General features: G+C 38.5%; 1 protein-coding gene across 1 annotated transcript in view; it reads right to left on the bottom strand.

Moving 5' to 3' along the window:
• LRRC28 (leucine rich repeat containing 28) overlaps positions 1 to 25,526 on the bottom strand; it is a 206,049-nt gene that overhangs the window by 146,515 nt on the left and 34,008 nt on the right. The gene's annotated exons all lie outside the window — the stretch shown is intronic.

Raw genomic sequence — 25,526 nt, 5'->3', positions numbered from 1 at the left:
TGCACAAACATTAGAATTATAGGGGTTCCAGAAGAAGAAGAGAAAAAGAAAGGGACTGAGAAAATATTTGAAGAGATTATAGTTGAAAACTTCCTTAATATGGGAAGTTGAAAACTTCCCTAATATGGGAATGGACTTTCCCAAGTCCAGGAAGCATAGTTGAAAACTTCCCTAATATGGGAAAGGACCTTCCCAAGTCCAGGAAGCACAGAGAGTCCCATACAGGGTAAATCCAAGGAGAAACACGCCAAGACACATATTAATCAAACTGTCAAAAATTAAATACAAAGAAAACATATTAAAAGCAGCAAGGGGGGGCTTCCCTGGTGGTGCAGTGGTTGGGAGTCCGCCTGCCAGTGCAGGGGACACGGGGTCGTACCCCAGTCTAGGAGTATCCCGCATGCTGCGGAGCGGCTGGGCCCGTGAGCCATGGCCACTGAGCCTGCGCGTCAGAGCTTGTGCTCCATGGCAGGAGAGGCCGCAGCAGTGAGAGGCCCGCGTAATGCAAAAAAAAAAAGCAGTAAGGGAAAAACAACAAATAACACACACGGGAATCCCCATAAGGTTAACAGCTGATCTTTCAGCAGAAACTCTGCAAGCCAGAAGGGACTGGCAGGACATATTTAAAGCGATGAAGGAGAAAAACCTACAACCAAGATTACTCTACTCATCAAGGATCTCATTCAGATTTGATGGAGAAATTAAAACCTTTACAGACAGGCAAAAGCTGAGAGAGTTCAGCCCCACCAAACCAGCTTTACAACAAATGCTAAAGGACCTTCTCTAGGCAAGAAACACAAGAGAAGGAAAACACCTACAATAACAAACCCAAAACAATTAAGAAAATGGGAATAGGAACATACATATCGATAATTACCTTAAATGTAAATGGATTAAATGCTCCCACCAAAAGACACAGACTGGATGAATGGATACAAAAACAAGATCCATATATATGCTGTCTACAAGAGACCCACTTCAGACCTAGGGACACATACAGACTGAAAGTGACGGGATGGAAAAAGATATTCCATGCAAATGGAAACCAAAAGAAAGCTGGAGTAGCAATTCTCATATCAAACAAAATAGACTTTAAAATAAAGACTATTAGAAGAGACAAAGAATGATCAAATCAAATAATGATTAAGGGATCGATCCAAGAAGAAAATATAACAATTGTAAATATTTATGCACCAAACATAGGAGCACCTCAATACATAAGGCAAATACTAAGAGCCATAAAAGGAGAAATCGACAGTAACACATTCATAGTAGGGGAATTTAACACCCAACTTTCACCAATGGACAGATCATCCAAAATGAAAATAAATAAGGAAACACAAGCTTTAAATGATACATTAAACAAAATGGACTTAATTGATATTTATAGGACATTCCATCCAAAAACAACAGAATACACATTTTTCTCAAGTGCTCATGGAACATTCTCCAGGATAGATCATATCTTGGGTCACAAATCAAGCCTTGGTAAATTTAAGAAAATTGAAATTGTATCAAGTATCTTTTCCGACCACAATGTTATGAGACTAGATATAAATTACAGGAAAAGAGCTGTAAAAAATACAAACACATGGAGGCTAAACAATACACTACTTTCTAACGAAGTGATCACTGAAGAAATCAAAGAGGAAATCAAAAAATACCTAGAAACAAATGAGAATGGAGACACGACGACCCAAAACCTATGGGATGCAGCAAAAGCAGTTCCAAGAGGGAAGTTTACAGCAATACAATCCTACCTTAAGAAACAGGAATCATCTCAAATAAACAACCTAACCTTGCACCTAAAGCAATTAGAGAAAGAAAAACAAAAAACCCCCAAAGTTAGCAGAAGGAAAGAAATCATGAAGATCAGATCAGAAATAGCGGAAAAAGAAATGAAGGAAATGATAGCAAAGATCAATAAAACTAAAAGCTGGTTCTTTGAGAAGATAAACAAAATTGATAAACCATTAGCCAGTCTCATGAAAAAAAAGGAAGAAGACTCAAATCAACTGAATTAGAAATGAAAAAGGAGAAGTAACAACGGACACTGCAGAAATACAAGAGATCATGAGAGATTACTACAAGCAACTCTATGCCAATAAAATGGACAACCTGGAAGAAATGGACAAATTCTTAGAAATGCACAACCTGCCAAGACTGAATCAGGAAGAAACAGAAAATATGAACAGACCAATCACAAGCACTGAAATTGAAACTGTGATTAAAAATCTTCCGACAAACAAAAGCCCAGGACCAGATGGCTTCACAGGCGAATTCTATCAAATATTTAGAGAAAAGCTAACACCTATCCTTTTCACACTCTTCCAAAATATAGCAGAAGGAGCAACACTCCCAAACTCATTCTACGAGGCCACCATCACCCTGATACCAAAACCAGACAAGGATGTCACAAAGAAAGAAAACTACACGCCAATACCACTGATGAATATAGATGCAAAAATCCTCAACAAAATACTAGCAAACAGAATCCAACAGCACATTAAGAGGATAATACACCATGATCAGGTGGGGTTTACTGCAGGAATGCAAGGGTTGTCTTTTGGACAACCCTCAGAATGGGATAAAATATTTGCAAATGAAGCAACTGACAAAGGGTTAATCTCCAAAATTTACAAGCAGCTCATGCAGCTCAATAACAAAAAAAACAAAAAACCCAATCCAAAACTGGGCAGAAGACCTAAATAGACATTTCTCCAAAGAAGATATACAGATTGCCAACAAACACTTGAAACATCATTAAGCATTAGAGAAATGCAGATCAAAACTACAATGAGATATCATTTCACACCAGTCAGAATGGCCGTCATCAAAAAATCTAGAAACAATAAATGCTAGAGAGGGTGTGGAGAAAAGGGAACACTCTTGCACTGCTGGTGGGAATGTGAATTGGTACAGCCACTATGGAGAACAGTATGGAAGTTCTTAAAAAACTACAAATAGATCTATTATATTACCCAGCAATCCCACTACTCAGCATATACCCTGAGAAAACCATGATTCAAAAAGAGTCATGTACCATAATGTTCATTGCAGCTCTATTTACAATAGCCAGAAGATGGAAACAACCTAAGTGTCCATCATCCGATGAATGGATAAAGAAGATGTGGCACATATATATATATATATACAATGGCATATTACTCAGCCATAAAAAGAAAGGAAATTGAGTTATTTGTAGTGAGGTGGATGGACGTAGAGTCTGTCATACAGAGTGAAGTAAGTCAGAAAGAGAAAAACAAATACCGTATGCTAACACATATATATGGAATCTAAGAAAAAAAATGTCATGAAGAACCTAGGGGTAAGACAGGAATAAAGACACAGACCTACTAGAGAATGGACTTGAGGATATGGGGAGGGGGAAGGGTAAGCTGTGACAAAGTGAGAGAGTGGCATGGACATATATACACTACCAAACGTAAAATAGATAGCTAGTGGGGAGCAGCCACATAGCACAGGGAGATCAATTGGGTGCTTTGTGACCACCTAGAGGGGTGGGATAGGGAGGGTGGGAGGGAGGGAGACGCAAGATGAAGACATATGGGAACATATGTATATGTATAACTGATTCACTTTGTTATAACGCAGAAACTAACACAGCATTGTAAAGCAATTATAGTCCAATAAAGGTGTAAAAATAAAAGAAGTATAGAATAAGTAAAATTATTACTAATTGTTGATTTATGGATCTGATTTGGTCTACTATATTAAGAACCTGAAAAGACAAAAATATTAAAACTTTCATTTTTCCTGTATTTAAAATTAACAGTATTCTGTTGTCTGTATTTCATGTATCACTCCCTAAAAAAAAATAAGTATTTGGTTCTTAACTTGCTAAATAATTTAGGAATTTGTTATGTGTAGAATACATATTCAATTATGCTATTGGATCATTTCACTCTAAGTGAAAAAGTCATGGAAATTTATCCCTGAAGACCCCACTTGTGGGTATAAAGACTGGTAGACAACACTCCATATACACAAGACAGTATGAGTGCTTCTTCCTTCACTGGTTATGCACTGATACAGAAAAACTGTCTCACATTTTCAAATGTGTATTATTCAGCCTCCTGATGATCTCAGGTAATAGAAGAATTGCACCGCAAAAATCATAATTTGGGTTTGAGATATATACAACAACATGCATAACTGTGTATAATTTAAAAAATAATTTCCAATGTATATTTACTCTTGTTTAAGTTAAACATATTTTTCAAAGCATCAAAGAGGGCAGAGTAGAAGGATGTGCACTTACCTCCTCTTGTGAGAGCACTGAATTCACAACTAACTGTGGAACAACCATTGACAGGAAGATGCTGGAACCCACCAAAAATGATACTCCACATCCAAAGACAAAGGAGAAGCCACAGTGAGATGGCAGAAGGGGCTCAATCACGATAAAATCAAATCCCATACCCGCCAGGTGGGCAAACCACAAACTGGAGAACAATTACACCTCAGAAATTCTTCCATTGGAGTGAAGGTTCTGAGCCCCACATCAGGCTTCCCAGCCTGGGGGGTCCAGCAATGGGACTAGGCATCCCCAGGAAATCTGACTTTGAAGGCCAGTGGGATTTGACTGCAGGACTTCCACAGGACTGGGGTTAATAGAGACTCCACTCTTAGAGGGCACACACTAAGTCTTGTGCGCAACAGGACCCAGGGGAAAAGAGCAGTGACCCATAGGAGACTGAACCAAACCTACCTGATAGTGTTGGAGGCTTTCTTGCAGAGGCGGGGGCAGCTGTGCCTCACTGCAGGGACAAGGGCACTGGCAGCAGCAGAACTGGGAAGTACCCATTGGTGTAAGCCCTCCCAGAGGCCGTGATTAGCCCCACCTACAGTTTGTAGGCTCCAGTGCTGGGCTCCCTCAGGCCAAACAACTACGAATGAGGGAACACAGCCATACCCATCAGCAGACAAGCAGATTAAAGTTTTACTGAGAAAGGCTCTGCCTACCAGAGCATGATGCAGTTCTACCCACCACCGGTACCTCCCATCAGGAAGCTTACACAAGCCTCTTAGATAGCCTCATCCACCACAGGGCAGACAGCAGAAGCAAGAAGAACTACAATCCTGCAGCCTGCAGAATGAAAACCACAATCACAGAAAGTTAGACAAAATGAAAAGGAAGAGGATTATGTCACAGATGAAGGCATAAGATAAAACCCCAGAAAAACAACTAAACGAACTGGAGATAGGCAACCTTCCAAAAAAAGAATTGATAATAATGATAGTGAGGATGATCGAAGATCTTGGAAAAAGAATGGAGGCAAAGATTGAGAAGATGCAAGAAATGTTAAACAAAGACCTACAAGAAATAAAGAACAAACAAGTAGAGATGAACAATACAATAAATGAAATGAAAAATATACTAGAAGAAATCAATAGCAGAATAACTGAGGCAGAAGAATGGATAACTGACCTGTAAGACAGAATGGTGGAAATCACTGTCACAGAACAGAATAAAGAATGAAAACAAATGAAGACAGCCTAAGAGACCTCTGGGACAACAATGAACACACCAAAATTCGCATTACAGGGGTCCCAAAAGGAGAAGAGAGAGAGAAAGGATCCGAGAAAATATTTGAAGAGATAATAGCTGAAAACTTCCCTAACATGGGAAAAGAAACAGTCAACCAAGCCCAGGAAGTGCAGAGAGTCTCAGGCAGGATAAACCCAAGGAGAAAAACAGAGACACATAGTAATCAAATTGACAAAAATTAAAGACAAAGAAAAAATATTAAAAGCAACAAGGGAAAAATGACAAATAACATACAAGGGAAGTCCCATAAGGTTATCACCAGATTTCTCAGCAGAAACTCTGCAAGCCAAAAGGGAGTGGCATGATATATTTAAAGTGATGAAAGGGAAGAAGCTACAACTAAGAATACTCTACCCAGCAAGGCTTTCATTCAGATTTGACAGAGAAATCAAAAGCTTTACAGACAAGCAAAAGCTAAGAGAATTCAGGACCACCAGACGAGCCTGGCAACAAATGCTAAAGGAACTCCTCTAGGCGGGGAAGAGACTGGCAACTTAACAAAAAAACAAACAAACAAAACCTTGTACATACAAAGACTGTTATATCAAAACTGCATGGGGGGCTTCCTTGGTGGCGCAGTGGTTGAGAATCTGCCTGCCGACGCAGGGGATACAGGTTCGTGCCCTGGTCCGGGAGGATCCCACATGCTGCAGAGCAGCTAGGCCTGTGAGCCATGGCTGCTGAGCCTGCGCGTCCAGAGCCTGTGCTCTGCAACGGGAGAGGCCACAACAGTGAGAGGCTCGCGTACCGCAAAAAAAAAAAAAAAAAAAAACTGCATGCGAACAGCAAACCCAAAAACTACAATAGATACACACATGCAAAAGAAAAAGCAACCCAAACACAACACTAAAGAGGGTCATCAAACAAGAGAAGAGAACAAAATAGGAAGGGAGAAAAAAGACCTATAAAAACAAATCCAAAACAATTAAGAAAATGGCAAAAAGAATACACATATCGATAATTACCTTCAATGTAAATGGATTAAATGCACCACCCAAAAGACACAGACTGGCTTAGTGGATACAAAAACAATACCCATGTATATGCTGTCTACAAGAGGAACATATACAGACTGAAAACATACAGACTGAAAGTGAGGGCATGGAAGAAGGTATCCCACACAAATGGAAATCGAAAGAAAGCTGGAATAGCAGTACTCATATCAAACAAAATAGACTTTAAAATAAAGACTAATAAGAGACAAAGAAGGACACTACATAATGATCAAGGGATCAATTCAAGAAAAAGATATAACAATTGTAGATATATACGCAACCAACATAGGAGCATCTCAATATATAAGGCAAATACTAACAACCATAAAGGGAGAAATCGACAGTAACACAGTAATAGCGGGGGACTTTAACACCCCACTTTCATCAGCAGAAGATCATCTAGACAGAAAATGAATAAGGAAACACAGCCCTACAATAACACACTAGAACAGATGGACTTAATTTATATTTAGAGCATTCCATCCAAAATCAGCAGAATACACATTCTTCTCAAGTGCTCACGGAACATTTTCTAGGACTGACTACATGCTGTGCCACAAGGAGAGCTTCAGTAAATTTAAGAAAACTGAAATCATATCAAACATCTTTTCTGATCACAATGCTATGAGATTAGAAATAAACTACAAGAAAAAAACTATTAAAAACACAAATGGGCTTCCCTGGTGGCACAGTGGTTAAGAATCTGCCTGCCAATGCAGGGGACACAGGTTCGAGACCTGGTCTGGGAAGATCTGACATGCCGCGGAGCAACTAAGCCCATGCATCACAACTACTGAGCCTGTGCTCTAGAGCCCGTGAACCACAAACTGAGCCCACATGCCACAACTACTGAAGCCCGTGCACCTAGAGCCTGTGCTCCACAACAACAGAAGCCACCGCAATGAGAAGCCCACGCACCGCAACAAAGAGTAGCACCCTCTTGCTGCAGCTAGAGAAAAGGCTGCATGCAGCAATGAAGACCCAACACAGCCAAAAATAAATAAATTTATTTTAAAAAACCCACGAACACGTGGATGCTAAACAGTATAGTACTAAACAACCAATGGATCACTGAAGAAATCAAAGAAGAAATCAAAAAATACCTAGAGACAAATGAAAATGAAAGCACAATGATCCAAAACCTATGCAATGTAGCAAAAGCAGTTCTAAGAGGGAGGTTTACAGCAATACAATCTTACCTCAGGAAACAAGAGAAACCTCAAATAAACAACCTAACCTTACACCTAAAATAACTGAAGAAAGAAGAACAAACAAAACCTAAAGTTAATAGAAGGAAAGAAATCATAAAGACCAGAGCAGAAATAAATGAAATAAAGACAAAGAAAACAACAGCAAAGGTCAATGAAACTAAAAGCTGGTTCTTTGAAAAGATAAACGAAATTCATAAACCTTTAGCCAGACTCATCAAGAAAAAAAGGGTGAGGGCTCAAATCAAAATTAGAAATGAAAAAGGAGAAGTTACAACTGACACCACAGAAATACAAAGAATCATAAGAGACTAATACAAGCAACTGTATGCCAATAAACTGGACAACCTGGAAGAAATGGACAAATTCCTAGAAAGGTACAATCTCCCAAAACTGAACCAGGAAGAAATAGAAAATATGAACAGATCAATCACAAGCACTGAAACTGACACTGTGATTAAAAAACTCCCAGTAAACAAAATTCCAGGACCTGATGGCTTCATAGGTGAATTCTATCAAACATCTAGAGAAGAGCCAACACCTATCCTTTTGAAACTCTTCCAAAAAGGTGCAGAGGAAGGAAAACTCCTAAACTCATTCTATGAGACCACCATCACCCTGATACCAAAACCAGAGAAAGATATTACAAAAAAAAAAATTACAGGCCAATATCACTGACAAACATAGACGCAAAAATCTGCAACAAAATACTAGCAAACCAAATCCAGCAATACATTAAAACGATCATACACCATGATCAAGTGGGATTTATCCCAGGGATGCAGGATTTTTCAATATCCGCAAATCAATCAGTGTGATATACGACATCAACAAACTGAAGAATAAAACCATATGATCATCTCAATAGATGAAGAAAAAGCTTTTGACAAAATTCAGCATCCATTTATGATAAACACTCTCCAGAAAGTGGGCATAGAGGGAACACACCTCAACCTAATAAAGGCCAAAACTACAGCTAACGTCATACTCATTGGGGAAAAGCTGGAAGCATTTCCTCTAAGATCAGGAACAAGACAAGGATGTCCACTCTCACAACTTTTATTCAACATAGTTTTGGGAGTCCTAGCCATGGCAATCATAGAAGAATAAGAAATAAAAAGAATCCAAACTGGAAAAGAAGATGCTAAACTGTCACTGTTTGCAGATGACATGATACTATATATAGAAGATCCCAAAGACGCTACCAGAAAACTAGAGCTCATCAATGAATTTGGTAAAGTTGCAGTTTACAAAATTAATACACAGAAATCTGTTGTATTTCTATACACTAACAACGAAAGATCAGAAAGAGAAATTCAAGAAATAATCCCATTTACCATCACATCAAAATGAATAAAATACCTAGGAATAGCCTACCTAAGGAGACAAAAGACCTGTACTCTGAAAACTGTAAGACACTGATGAAAGAAATCAAGGAAGACACAGACAGATGGAAAGCTATACCATTTTGTGGATTAAAAGAATCAATACTGTCAAAATGACTATACTACCCAAGGCAATCTACAGATTCAACACAGTCCCTATCAAATTACCAATGGCATCTTTCACAGAAGTAGAACAAAAAATCTTAAAATTTGTATGGATATACAAAAAAACCCAAACAGCCAAAGAAGTCTTGAGAAAGAAAAAATGGAGCTGGAGGAATCAGGCTCCCTGACGTCAGACTATACTATAAAGCTATAGTCATCAAAACAGTATGGTACTGGCACAAAAACAGAAATATAGATCAATGGAACAGGATAGAAAGCCCAGAAATAAACCCACACACCTCTGGTCAATTAATCTACAACAAAGGAAGCAAGACTACACAGTGGTGTAAAGACAGTCTCTTCAACAAATGGTGCTGGGAAAACTGGACAGCTACATGTAAAACAAATGAAATTAGATCATTCTTTAACACCATACACAAAAATAAGCTCTCAAAGTGGATTAAAGACTTAAATGTGGACTGCCCTGGTGGCGCAGTGGTTAAGAATCCTCCTGCCAACGCAGGGGACATGGGTTCAAGCCCTGGTCTGGGAAAATCCCACGTGCCGCAGAGCAACTAAGCCCATGTGCCACAACTACTGAGCCTGCACTCTAGAGCCCATGTGCCACAACTACTGAAGCCCATGTGCCTAGAGCCTGTGCTCCGCAACAAGAGAAGCCACCACAATTAGAAGCCCACACACTGCAACGTAGAGTAGCCCCTGCTCACCACAACTAGAGAAAGCCCACACACAACAATGAAGACCCCATGCAGCCAAATGAATTAATTAAATTAAATAAATAAATAAAATTATAATAAAAAATGCTTTTAAATAAAAAAAAAATTTTTTTAAAGATTTAAATGTGAGACGACACTATACAACTTGTAAAGGAAAACATAGGTAGAACACTCTCTGACATAAATCACAGCAACGGGCTTCCCTGGTGGCACAGTGGTTAAGAATCCACCTGCCAATGCAGCGGACACAGGTTTGAGTCCTGGTCCAGGAATATCCCACATGCCGTGGAGCAACTAAGCCTGTGCACCACAACTACTGAGTCTGTGCTCTAGAGCCCACTTACCACAACTACTGAGCCCACACGCCACAACTACTGAAGCCCGTGCACCTGGAGCCCATGCTCCACAACAAGAGAAGCCATCTCAATGAGAAGTCCACGCACCACAACAAAGAGTAGCCCCCACTCGCCACAACTAGAGAAAGCCCGTGTGCAGCAACAAAGACCTAATGCAGCCAAAAAAAAAAAAAAATCCAGGCAATATCTTTTTCGATCCATCTCCCAGAATAATGGAAATAAAAACAAAAATAAACAAATGGGACCTAATTAAACTTAAAAGCTTCTGCACAGCAAAGGAAACCATAAACAAAATGAAAAGACAACCCACAGATTGGGAGAAAATATTTGCAAATGATGTGACCAAGAAGGGATTAGTCTCCAAAGTTTACAAACAGCTCATAAGGCTTAATATCATAAAAACAAACAACCCAATCAAAAAATGGGCAGAAGACCTAAATAGACAATTCTCCAAAGAAGACATACAGATGGCCAAGAGGCATATGGAAAGATGTTCAACATCGCTAATTATTAGAGAAATGCAAATCAAAACTACAATGAGATATCACCTCACACCAGTCAAAATGGCTATCACAAAAAAAATCCACAAATAATAAATGCTGGAGAGGGTATGGAGAGAAGGGAACCCTCCTAAACTGTTGGTGGGAATGTAAATTGGTACAGTCACTATGGAGAACAGAATGAAGGTTCCTTAAAAAACTAAAAATAGAGCTACCATATGACACTGCAATCCTATTTCTTGGCATATGTCTGGAGAAAAACATGATCCGAAAGGAAGCATGCACCCCAGTGTTCACTGCAGCACTCTTTACAATAGCCAAGACATGAAAGCAACCTAAATGTCCATCGACAGAGGAATGTACGAAGAAGATGTGGTACATATATACAATGGAATATTAGCCATTAAAAAGAATGAAATAATGCCATTTGCAGCAACATGGATGTACCTAGAGTGTCACACTGAGTGAAATAAGTCAGAGAAAGAGAAATATTCTATGATATCACTTATATACAGAATCTAAAAAGAAATGATACAAATGAACTTATTTACAAAACAGAAACAGACTCACAAACTTAGAAAACAAACTTATTGTTACCCGGAGGGGAGGAAGGATGGGGGGAAGGGATAGTTAGGGAGTTTGGGGTCGACATGTACACACTGCTATATTTAAAATGGATAACCAACAGGACCTACTGTATAGCACAGGGAACTCTGCTCAATGTTATGCGGCAGCCTGGATGGGAGGGGAGTCTGGGGGAGAGTGGATACATGTATCTGTATGGCTGAGTCCCTTTGCTGTGTACCTGAAACTACCGCAACACTGTCAATCAGCTATACTCCAATATAAAATAAAACGTTAAAAAAAAGCATTTTTTAATGTATTTATAAGAATATTTCTTTGGTTACTCGACTGAAGATTTAATAATTAAAATTTTAACCTTATTTTACTTGTAAGAAACTTGTACTTTCCTTCATAAAAATGTACATTTATATTTTAAAAAGAGGTAAAAATGGAAGAAGGAAAGAGAAATTCTGAGATTACTCTAAACATCTATGTACATTTCAGCTATTTCTTCCAACAAACTTCTGTGTTAGGACCTAAATGTATGTGTAAATAATATGACTCCTACAAAACCTGCTGTTATTCCTAAAAAAATAAATAATAAGACACTAATATTGGTACTATAAATTCATACTAAAGTGATGAATACCAAACTTTTTAAATTAAAAAGAAAAAAGTCATCAAAACAGACCTGCCAGACTCTGATTCTCTTTCAGAGTAAGTCAGGAGCAGGGAAGTCAGCAGATCCAGCTAAGAAGTAGAAGAGACATACAACCAACTAATGGCATTTGTTATAAGCATATAAGGACATTCATTTTTTGAACGCTTTGTCACTTCCATAGCCACAGTTTTTATTTCAAGTTCTCTCACCACCTTATAAATACCCAGTGGAAACTACAACAAATTGCTCAAAAACATCAACATATCTGCTTAATATGTTGATTTTTTATAAAGAAATTGAAAAAAACCCAAAGAACTGTGATGCCAATTGTGTGGGGGTGGGGGCAGGGTGAATTTGGTAACAAACTAAATTTTGTTTAATTACTTCTCATTACATCAATCCTTAGCAGATCATAATGCTTTTTCTGCACTAAAACAATCATTAACTTTAAAATTACTTGCAGAACAGACAATCTGATTTAAATTAAAACTTTTAACAAGATAAAACAGATGAAGTAACCAATAAGCATGTTCAAATAACACATGAAGAAACAAAACAAAATATTTTACACGTTGAAGACATTATTTTTTAAGAAATACATATTTCGGCACATCACCTATATTCTGCCAGTTAATTTTTCTCCACAATTGTATTAACATGAAACTGTAATTTTCTGATTATGTCACTAAACAACAGTATACTGAAATCAAGGTAGAAAAATCAATTAAAACCATACAACAACCATGAAAATATAACCTTTGTTTATGTATCTATTTAATACTTGCCTTTCCCAAAGATTGCTTAATAAATGCAATGTATCAAATCACTATTAATATAAGAAAAACATGCTGAATACTTGAAAGCTATGAATGAACTGTGTAAAAATGAACTACAAACCCAAGTTTTGCCATATCAAAAGGTATGATAGAAATTACTCCTTGCCACCTCCAAAATACTGCAAGTTGATCTGAATAAAAAAATAAAATCTCTGAATTCCCATTAATAGGTTGTGCCTAAGAAAATACATAAGTTCTGAAGAAAGTTTATTCCAAAAGATTAAGAATACTTCTACAGGGCCTCTCCCTGGCAGTCCAGTGGTTAAGACTTCACCTTCTAATACAGGGGGTGTGGGTTCGATCCCTGGTCGGAGAGCTAAAATCCCACATGCCTCGCGGCCAAAACACCAAAACAGAAGCAATATTGTAACAAACTCAATAAAGACTTTAATAATGGTCCACATAAAAAAAATCAAAAAAAGAACACTTCTACAATTATCAGGGTTGTTTTTTCTTTTAATATTCCTAATTCTTGGTCTTCAAAATAAACAAATGATTATTACCCAACATGGGCTTCTATTCCGGCAACCACACACTTTTAGCAAATTATTTCAATGAAGGATTGAAATAATCCTTGAAGGATTTTTTTTTTTTTTTTTTTTTTATTGCTGTACGCGGGCCTCTCACTGCTGTGGCCCCTCCCGTTGCGGAGCACAGGCTCCGGACACACAGGCTCCGCGGCCATGGCTCGCGGGCCCAGCCGCTCCGCGGCACGTGGGATCCTCCGGGATCGGGGCACGAACCCGTGTCCCCTGCATCGGCAGGCAGACCCTCAACCACTGCGCCACCAGGGAGGCCCTCCTTGAAGGATTTTAATTGGGGAAGTAGTTTACCAAATCTGTATTTTAGAAGGATGATCCTGGAAGCAGTGTGTATGATAGACTATGAGGCAGATACATTTCAAAGACAAAATAATGGAAAATATCCAAGTCATTGCTCTTGCACACCACGTAAACATCAGCTCAGTCCCTCACATCATGCCTGACTTCTCTTTAAACTCTCTTCACTGACCTCAGTACTGTCTTCAAGGTTCCCATACAGCACCAAGCTTGTAATAGACCATGGAGTAGAAAATTGTGTACAGAAAGGGAAGAGAAGCAGCACTGCGTGTGAAGTGAATTTGGCAGTATTCCCCTTAAATGATTTCAAATTAGATCACTGCTGTGATGATATTAGCTGCTTTGAAATCTTTTCACAAAGGAATGGGCCACAGAAAGGAATTCAACATGCCTTAGCCAATTGTATGATGGGAGAGGCTTTCCAGGTCTGAGGGACCAACTATTCTCCTTTTGCTTTTTTTTAAAAGTATCATCAGAATGAACTTTTGTGTTTCTGACATTTGGGAAGTTTTCCACCACTTCCCTTCACACCTTTCCTAAAAAGGAGTATTTTCTGTATCTATTTGCACTGAGAAGGATGCATAGTCCAGAAAACAATTTTTTTTCTTTTAGAAGAATTTTAATGGTCATTTTGATCCTAAGACTTTTGCCCAATTTTCAAAACTTGTAAAAGTTTTTAAATACAATTTAAAAGTTTTAACTCTATTTGTAAACAGATTTTACAATATGTAATAGTATTGACAGAATTTTTTTCTGATAAATCTGTTTTATCTAATCTAGTACACCAAAATAATTTTATGTAAAAGTCTGAATTAAAAATCTATATAATATTATAAAGTTACTAATATATGTTTAACTATATAGTATAAAGTTAACTTTATGAATAAAGTACTACATGTGCTACAAAGAGACTAATAAAGTAGATGGAAGTCTATAAGAGACACTGAAAGAACAGGTTATGAATATGAGTTTAGGACTCTGGTAGACAATTTATTCATTTATTCAGTGATCACCTAGCAAACTGAGGGTAGGCAGATTGCTAGATTTTTATCCCTCTATCCATTAGTTGCCAAAGTGGATATCTGAACCACTTGGCACACTACCAAGGTAATGACCAACTACTAACACACTCAATACTTCTTTCTCTCTCTTCTCCACCTAGTCTCTTCTTTGGAAGTTCACAGTTTAAACTATTTGACAATAAAATATTATAAGCTCCTTGGGCTTCCCTGGTGGCGCAGTGGTTGAGAGTCCGCCTGCCGATGCAGGGGACACGGGTTCGTGCCCCGGTCCGGGAGGATCCCACATGCGGCAGAGTGGCTGGGCCTGTGAGCCATGGCCACTGAGCCTGCGCGTCCGGAGCCTGTGCTCCATAACGGGAGAGGCTGCAGCGGTGAGGGGCCCACGTACCGCAAAAAATAATAATAATAAATAAATAAATAAAATATTATAAGCTCCTTTGAAACCTGGCTCTGGATTTTGTACCCCTTCACTGTCCCCAGTTCCTCTAGTACATAGCATGATATTTTGAACCAACAAATACTTTTCTGTTGAGTAGGTGAAACAGTAAGTGCCCCAGGTCATGTAGATAACCCTGTAAAATAGAGAAAATCTATTTACATATATTGATGACTACGCATATAGCCTGGTAACACCAGATGGGACTCTGCCAGAGATTAATTATTCACATTTTTTAGTGAGAAAAGTGCTAGCTAGCTATTTTGCCAGTACTGATGTGGAATCAGTGAAAAGCTGTCTCACTAGCAGGGTAAATCACCCTGAATTACTATGGTATCCACCCAAGGAGGGTAATACAGGGGTAAACAACCTTGATTATTTGGCAGCAGTGGCACAGTAAGATCCTTTGTGCTTTGAGGATTCAAAAGAAAGCTGCTCTCTTCTCCCTTTCAGTTGATCACTAAAGAAGAAACAGAACACAGGCACAGTGAAACCAGGGCTGACCCAGTGTTCCCAGGGCCACCCATCATTCCTAGAAACTGAAACCCACAGAATGCAAATGTGGAGCACCTCTGACTAGGCCTGTACCTACAGGAGCGGGGTCAGCACCTCTGAAGAGTCACAGCAGCCTGCACGACTATCTGTCAGACTATGCCAATGAATTTTCAGCAGGTGGGCAGCAAGCAACAGGGGAAGCTCTAGAGTGATTGGGCTTCCTAGGAAGCCTGTCCTCTGAAGGAAGAAGGCTGACCCCAACCTCCACATCAGACCAGTGAGCATAAAGATTTCAGAATATGGGCTTCCCTGGTGGCGCAGTGGTTGAGAGTCCGCCTGCCGATGCAGGGGACACAGGTTCGTGCTCCAGTCCGGGAAGATCCCACATGCCGCGGAGCGGCTGGGCCCGTGAGCCATGGCCGCTGAGCCTGCGCGTCCGGAGCCTGTGCTCCGCAACGGGAGAGGCCACAACAGTGAGAGGCCCGCCTACCGCTAAAAAAAAAGGAAGATTTCAGAATAATTTGGTGGCAACAGGACAGAGCTAAGAAGAGATACTAAATTTCATTTTAATAAAGCAACAGAGGCTCAACTGGAAGAAAAATAAATTTTAAGAAAAAATGGGGCCTCCCTGGTGGCGCAGTGGTTAAGAGTCCGCCTGCCGATGCAGGGGATACGGGTTCGTGCCCCGGTCTGGGAGGATCCCATATGCCGCGGAGTGGCTGGGCCCGTGAGCCATGGCTGCTGGGCCTGCGCATCCGGAGCCTGTGCTCCGCAACGGGAGAGGCCACAACAGTGAGAGGCCCACATACCGCAAAAAGAAAAAAAAAAAAAGAAAAAATGATAAACTTGACCATACTTGAAGCCTGAGTTTTAGAACGATTCATGCTAGTTATATGTAGTATGTATATCCGTTTTTGCATGCTTTTATCCATTTAACTACAACATAGACTGCTTTTCTTTTTTTATATATATATTTATTTATTTATTTTTGGCTGCATTTGGTCTTCGCTGCTGCACATGGGCCTTCTTTAGTTGCATTGAGCGGGGGCTACTCTTCGTTGCAGTGCAAGGGCTTCTCATTGTGGTGGCTTCTCTTGTTGTGGAGCACGGGCTGTAGGCAAGCAGGCTTCAATAGTTACAGCACGTGGACTCAGTAGTTGTGGCACGTGGGCTCTAGAGCACAGGCTCATTTGTTGTGGCGTATGGGCTTAGTTGCTCCGCGGCATGTGGGATCTTCCCAGACCTGGCTTGAACCTATGCCCCCTGCATTGACAGGCAGATTCTTAACCACTGTGCCACCAGGGAAGCCCCTAGACTGCTTTAATGTTTTCAATTTGGGCTAAAAAATCCTTCCCTTTTTGGTATGCAGAACAATTTTTCAAAGATAAAACCATTTTTTAAAAAAAAGGCTGATTTATATCGCAGATGTAAGCAACATCTTTTCTGACTCCTAGTTACATTTTGTTGTTTGTCTGTCACCATAATCTTCTCTCATGGGAATTCACAGAGTTTATAGTGAATCACAGCATCAGGATTCTCTTTACTATCAAGGGGCAGCTGGATTTTCTGATTCTTCTAATATCCATTGGCCTTTGTGGCCAATGGTGAATCACAAAGTATTTGGCAAGTTGCTCTGCACTGATGGAAATCTTTCTCCAGTAACCCTTTATTTGTAAGTACTCTTCATAATAGATAATGTAATTTTACTTAAGTTAGAAAAAGTCTTTGGAAGAAAATGAGTTTAAATTTATTCTGTAACAAATAATGTTATAGTTTTGATACTGGAAGTAGGAGAAGGCAACATATAAATGTTTAAATGGCATACAAGTTATATATATATAAGAATGCAGGTAAGCAATCAGATGAGAAATCAAAGAACATCTAATAGGACTTCCACTTCCAGATATGACAGGGACACTGACACCAGACTTGCCTCCCACCAAAATATAGCAATCAAACTAGTCAAAAATATATGAGGCAACTGCTTTCAAGCAACAAACAGGAAACAAAGGACTCTGATCATTGAAATAAGGTAAACACCCCTTGTGTCCCAAGCTGGACAAGGCTTTCTTGCTCACAACACAGGGAAGTGGAGCCCAAGTAGAACCTTGCAGTCTCACAGTGCTAAAGAGACAGAGATCACAGTTTGGGAGGCTGAAGCAGCTGGAAAATGCAAGACAAGGTACCAAAGAGGAAAAAGCTGTGAGACGGTGAAGAGGGGCTTAATAAATAACATATGCGAGATCACAAAAGAAGTTACTAGAGTAGAAGACAGATACACAGATATCATCCAACCTCTAGATGAGAGGAAAAAAAAGATTAAAAAAAAACAAAGCCTCAGTGACTTGTGAAACATTATCAAATGATCTAATGTGTGTAACTAGAGTTCTTGAAAGAAAAAAAAATGTGGGGCAGAAAAATATATAAAGAAATAATAACAGGTAACAGGAAACTTCGCAATTTGAGAATCAAGAAAAGCCCTTGCAGGATAAATATAAAAAATCCTACATCATGGAAGCCCGAGAAACATTTTAACATAGCCATAGAAGAAGACATATATGGGGTAACAATGATACAAATTACAACTGACTTCTCATCAGAAACAATGGGATCAGAAGACAATGGAAAGCTGTCTTTAAAAGTGCTAAAAAAAACTGTGAACCCAGACTCCTATATCCTGAGAAAACATGCTTCAAAGTCAAAGGTGAAATAGACATTTTTGCATTAAGAGAAAGTGACATAGTTCAGTAGAACTATGACAGTAGAACTGCACTACAAGAAATATTAAAGAAAGTATCAATACTTTAGGCTGAAAAGAAATGATACCAAATAAAAAAGAGATCTACAAGAAAGAATGAAGAGTACAGGAAGTGGTAAATATATGGGTAAATACAAAGAATATCTTTTTAAAAAATTATCGTGGGCTTCCCTGGTGGTGCAGTGGTTGAGAGTCCGCCTGCCCATGCAGGGGACACGGGTTCGTGCCCTGGTCCGGGATGATCCCACATGCCGTGGAGTGGCTAGGTCTGTGAGCCATGGCCACTGAGCCTGCATGTCTGGAGCCTGTGCTCCACAACGGGAGAGGCCACAGCAGTGAGAGGCCCGTGTACCGCAAAAAAAAAAAAAAAATTATTGTGATTTCCTTTAAAGATAACTGACCGTTGCAAAATAAACATTGTAGGGTTCATAACATATACAGATATAAAATACATGATACAATAACACAAAGGAAGGAGGGTAAATGGAAGTATACTATTGGAAGGTTCTTTTTTTAAATATTTATTTATTTATTCATTTATTTTTGGCTGCTTCAGGTCTTAGTTGCGGCACATGGGTTCCTCATTGCAGCATGAAGACTTCTAGTTGTGGCATGATGGCTCCAGAGCACGTGGGCTCTGTAGTTGTGGCACGTGGGCTCCAGAGTGCGTGGGCTCTGCAGTTGCAGCATGTGGGCTCTCTAGTTATGGCACGCAGGCTCAGTAGCCCTACAGCATGTGGGATCTTAGCTCCCCGACCAGGGATCAAACCCGCATCCCCGGCACTGGAAAGTGGATTCTTAACCATTGGATGACCAGGGAAGTCCCTGGAAGGTTCTTAAAATTTATATTAAGTGGTACAGTATCCTAAGTAAGCTGTAATAAGTTAAGGGTGCATATTGTAAACTGTAAAGAAAAACCAGTAGAGGAAATAAAATGGAACACTAAAACATACTCAAGTAATCCAAAAGAAGACAGAAAGTAGGTAGAGAAAGAAAGGTAGAGAGGAACAAAAACCAAATTGTGGTAGCCTGTGAGGGAGGAGAACTTAATGCCAATAAGAAAATAAAAAGTCAAAAGAGTTGTCACTCACACCCTAACCATGAAAAGAAGTTGGATAAGCTACATAATTATAGTTTTAAAAATTTTTCAGAGACTGAGGACACCCAGAAACCAAAATCAACTCCAAAAAGTGATAAGCCCATTTTAACACAGAAGAGATTTCCAGTTGCTATCACCCTTGACTGTAATGGGAGGACAAGGAATCTGCCACAGACAAGCGCTAAAAAGAAACCAGTCTAACTTTGAAGGGCTATGTGTGGACTGGCATACCAGCATAGAATCCAGAGCAGCCCCAGACACAGAGAGAGGCTGTATGAACTACCTGGCCCCCCTTCACACAAACTCTTTTCCACTAGTTTTCACCAAAAATGGGGGCAAGAGAAGAGAGCTGAGATCATCTCCCCAAAGTCCTCTAGGCTTTGAGCTAAGGAAGACTTGAGGAATGGAAGATAACAGGAAAGCCAAGAGAAACTTTGCAGAGCCAAGACCCACCTTCAGAGTACAGGGCAGCCATACACAGGCCAACGATGGGGCAGCAGGGCTAAAAGAGCTCTCAAGGCACAGAAAGCAAGGGGCAGAACTAGAGAGCAAAGAGAATTCTTCAGCAACCTAAATCTGGCCACTGGTCTGTAAAGCAGGGAGATACTGCCTACAATTCAAAAGAAGATTTGGAATAGTCCACGAATACATTAGAAGGTGCTCAATACCATTAGTCAAGAGGGAAAGACGCATTCAATTAAATAAAAATTAAAACAATGTAATGTAACTTCACATCCATTACTACAGCTAAAATAAACAAAGCCAAAAACAGACAACACCAAATACTAGCAAACATGCAGAGTAACTAGAACTCTCATATATTTCTGTGAGAAGTGTAAAATGGTATAACTATTTTAAAAACTGCTGGGCAATTTCTTATAAAGTTAAGCATACACCTATACTATGAATCACATTTCTACTAATAGGTATTTACCCAAGAGAAATAAAAACATATACCCATAAAAAGTCTTATACAAGAATGTTTATATTAGTTTTATTGATAATAGCCCAAAGCTAGAAAAAACTGACATGTCCATTAAGAGGAAAGTAAGTTATAAATTATATGTTTATACAATGGAATTCTACTCTGCAATAAAACAGGATGAACTACCGACACATGCAACAGCATGGATGCATCTCGAAACTATTATTTTGAGGGAAAGAAGTCAAACAGAAAACATACTATATGTTCCCATTTATATTATTTTCAACAACAGGCAAAATTAATCTATGGTAAGAGAAATCAGAATAGGGTTTGCCTATAGCAAACAGATTGACTGGAAGTGGCGTAAGAGAACATTCTGGGTTAATGGAAATGTTCTGTATCTCAAATAAGATGTTGGTTACATGGGTATGTACATTTATCAAAACTCAGAATTGTACACTTGAGCATTTCACTGTATGTAAATTTTACCCCAATTAAAAAAAAAAACCTTAAGAGAGGACAAAAATATGAAGAACAAAAGTTAAAAGAAAAATAATACAAGAGAGGAGAAAGCCATGATAATTGTTAAAGTTAGGTATTGGGTATATGGGGGCTTACTATTCTATTCTGTCTACTTTTGACTGTGCTTAAATTTTACCACAATAAAAAGTTTTTTTAAAAGGCAACTGAATAATAGTGTATTGTGTATTTGAAGTTTGCTAAAAGAGTAGTAAGTGTTCTCACCACACACTCACACAAAAGGTAACTTTGGGGGGTGATAAATATGTTAATTAGTTCAATTTTAGTAAGCATTTCACAATATATACATATGTCAAAACATCACACTGTATACTTTAAATATGTACAATTTTTACTTGTGAAAAATAAACAAAAATTAAAAATAAATTTTTAAATATCGCAGTAAAAAAAAGCCAAAATATTCATTTAACCTTTTCCATATGGTATTTAAAAAATAAACCCACAACACTCATTGCCAAATAATATACAAAGTTATTGAAAAAAAGGGAGGAGGGACTGGATCTGCTCAGAAAAATAGTGCTTCAGGTTCCAAATTTCTTACACCACAGACTATGATTTCAATAACATTAGCCACAAGATTTTTTTTTGGGGGGGAGGTAATTTGGAACCAAATTAAACCCAAACTATTAAGTTAGTCTTATCTTTCAGGTTGGGGTCCATGGACCAAGTCTGGAAGATTTTGAAAGCAGATGTACCAAGCACCTCTCTTCATCCATGGTTCATGATGTCTGTGAGAGCTTGTCAGAGCTCCACACATATCACCTAGGTGGACCATTTCAGTGTTTTCTGGCCATTGCTCCACTACCAGTATCCATATCACTGTGGCTGAGGACTTTTCTGAAACTGCAGAAGACTGCTGCTCTGTCCATGTGTGTACATGTGCAGCATGCCAGAAGTAACAGAGAATTAACACCCGCCCTCCCACCCAATCAGCTCTCAACCATAATTTTTGGAAGTTGATGTTGAAGTACTGTAGCTCTTTCAGCACTTTAGTGTGATGATTCTGAGGGATATGTTTCACACAGAATTAAGCTCTAGTTGCCCACTGTGGTGGCTGGTGTAGGAGTTCAGAGTATGCCACCCCAAAATATGCCATCCTGGTGTACTGATTATTTTAAGTTAAAGGCACTGAAAAACAGCAAATGCAAGAAGGGCACTCTAAGCTTCCTTCTTCTTCTTGAAAGCAGGAGATAAAATTCCCATGCAAAAGGTGTAACCCCCATACCAGGAGGAAGGACGACATTCTTATGACCAGAGACAGGGAGGTGAGGCCAAACGACAAACAAACCTTGTTAAACCAAACCTTATCTTCCTAGTCACTTTTCTACAAATAACTGCCCTTGCTCAAACTCCTTTGTCTTGTCACATTTTCACAATTTACTACTCATTGTCCAACCTAGTATATATGTGTTTGGTTCTAACTACACTTCTTTGGGTCTTCATTTTTCTTATGAAGGCTCCTGTGTACATGTAAAAATTACTAAATAAAATCTGTATACTTTTCTCCTGTTAATCTGTCTTATGTCAGTTTCTCAGGCCCTGCTACGGGGCCAGAGAGGGCAGTACACTTTCCCTATACTGACTTAACAACATACTCTTTATAGCCTGTCTTCACATTTCTATACCCATCATCACCCCATGCCAATGTTCTCTGTACCTCCTCCAAAATTACTTGAGTTCAGGTTAAAAAAAAATAAATACACACACACACACACACACACACACACACATATATAAAATAGAAAGGGTACAAAGCATACTACAAAAAGGAAAAAACAGATGACAGAATGAACCACTTCACAGACATACTACTGATCATGCTGTTGCTAACCCTGGACTTCCTACTATTAATAAGAGCTTTTGCAATTTCAAAGCATAACAGTTAAGTAAATAGGAGAGTTCAATATACAATTAATCCTATACCCCAGACAGGCTGTTTTAAGCCTTTGGGGCAGCTATGTTACATGGAGCTCTTTTGTTGACAATTCACAGAAGCCAACTAGAGTTAGCTTAAGCACAAAGTCTATGGACCTTAAGAACAGAATCAGTGATTGGGAAATTAAAGAAAACTTAGGAAGTCTCTGCCTCCATCTTCTTTCTAGTTATCTACTTCATCTTTCTCTCCTTGTTTCCCAGTCCACATGGCTACTACCAGACCTCACAAGATTACACAGTATTGTATAGAAGCCCAGAGAGAAAGAGAGCCTGATTTTCTTTCTCAGCCTCCGCTGTTCTCTCTTGTTCTCTTTCCTTCTCCCACACCATCTCTTTCAAAATGCCCAGGGAGAGAAATAGTCCTGCTTGGGTCAGGTACCTACACGAGGACCAATCAACTGTGGAGAGAAAGCAATGTCACAAGGCAGAAAAATGGCAGTACTCTGCAATCCAACAGAATGGGGGAAAGGGACATTCCCAAAGAATGGGTATTGGCAAACAACCCAAGGGAATCAACTATATGAGTCATGGATCTGTTTGAGAAACTGATAAAAACATTGGACCTTCTTCACAGCAATATGTACACACTCACAAACACCAAACTGTCCATACAATTTGAGGGCATTCATGAAGCCCCTGTAATCCATTCTTAGATCCTAATTTTAAAACTCTCTATTATCCATTTAGATATTTTAAATGCTTAAAATTTTTCAAATACTGCTCTTAAACTTTCAAATTTTAAATACTGAATGTGAAATTACATTCAATGGTTTTTCAACCACAAAAAAATACACATAATGAAATATTAAGTCTTTCACAGGAACATAACAGGTAAGAAGTCTTTACTAATAACATGGACCTGGTAGAAGAGGCTAGCAATCAGACATCAACTGGAGTCTACTGTCATCAAATGGACACTATATGGCAGTCCCTCACATTTTTTACTGTACTTAAAATAACTTTTCCATAGTATGTCCCCAAAGACGGTCAAACACTTGGGGGATGTATACCTAGCCCCTCTCCCATTCAAATCATAACACTTGAAATTACCTCATAAAGAGATACATAAAGTGATGCAAAAAATTAGTAAGATCTAGTGCATTGCTACTTATGAGGGCCTAGAAAAAAAAGTCTATACACAGTTTAATCAAAAGTTTCTACTCAAAATATACAGCTATTACTGTATGCAATTTTACTCAAAACAAGCAAAACCAAACACAAACAACAGAAATAAGCTAGGGAAATAAAATCAGAAGTAAATGCCTCAAATCTATTATGAAACAGGTGAGATATAAATTTAAAATCATATTAAAGTAGTCAGGAAACCTATACCCTCCACTGGTTACTAGGAAGCAGTCAATGACATTAGTAGCATATCCTTAACCTCTGAGAGTATATAATGGAAGCAAATGGCCACATTTTACCACAAAATGTTCTTACATTACAGGAAAAGACAGAAAAATAGAAAACAAAGAACAATGTTTTAACAGAGAGTTGTGTTACTCAGACGTTCTTTAAATGTACAGAAAAAGGGGCTTATGAATACAGTACTATACCTATGCATTTTGATTCTACAACATATCTTGTATAAACTTCATATATGAAAATACTACAAAAATCTAAAATATTCAGTATTATATCCATGCGTTTTGACTCTATAATGTATCTTGTGTAAGTCTCATATATGAAAATATCCTGAAAATCTAAAGTATTATCTTTGCTGATATATTTTCTAGCCAATCTCTGAAAGAGAATCTAATTTCCTGAGTATGTGAATACATAAACTTGATGAAAGCTAGAATGATGAACCACCACTGAGTCTGATTACATACAATAAAATTTAAAGATCATATTCCCACACCATACTGAAAATTTTTGTATTAAGTAGAGTTGGAAAAAGGAAGACTCTCATTATATGAGGTTAAAAAATATTTTTTAAGCAGAGTCAACTGCTATACTAATTATCATTTTTGTATACAATATTGAACCTACATATGAAAGTCAGCACATAAAGTCTAAAAATTAATCAGCTACTATGTTTCATTTAGAAATTTCTGTACTTGAAAAACTTTGGAGAAAGTATTTTTTAAATTATAAATTCATTCATGGATTTAACATGAATAGTTTTTAACAGTTTCACATGTCCTTGAAGTTCTATGACAGGTAGTAATTTGTAATTTTGGTTGAGTCACACATTTCATTCGGATACACTAAAAGACTAGCTGGTATTCCTGAGTTACTAGGAGGAAATAATCCCAGCCAATGTGAGTGACATCTGTATTTTTTTTGCTCATTTTTGAATGTAGAGTAACTCTTATGTAATACCTGAAGCACAAGTTTTTTTTTTAAATCATACTTCACTTTTTAAAAACATATGCGAAATGACACAGGACAGAGGAATCTGCAAATGTGTGGGTTCACAAAGGAAGGTCTCTGAATACCCCTTGTAAGAAAGTCAAAGGGTTTAATGGTAGCTCAAGAGAATGCAGGATTTTGGTATTGGTACTATCAATAGGTACATCATAATCTAATAGGATGATCAGAAGGCAGAACTGACA

This window comes from Mesoplodon densirostris, chromosome 4, assembly GCF_025265405.1.
Source record: "Mesoplodon densirostris isolate mMesDen1 chromosome 4, mMesDen1 primary haplotype, whole genome shotgun sequence".
Taxonomy (NCBI): domain Eukaryota; kingdom Metazoa; phylum Chordata; class Mammalia; order Artiodactyla; family Ziphiidae; genus Mesoplodon; species Mesoplodon densirostris.
This window is presented reverse-complemented; position numbering and strand designations above follow the sequence as displayed.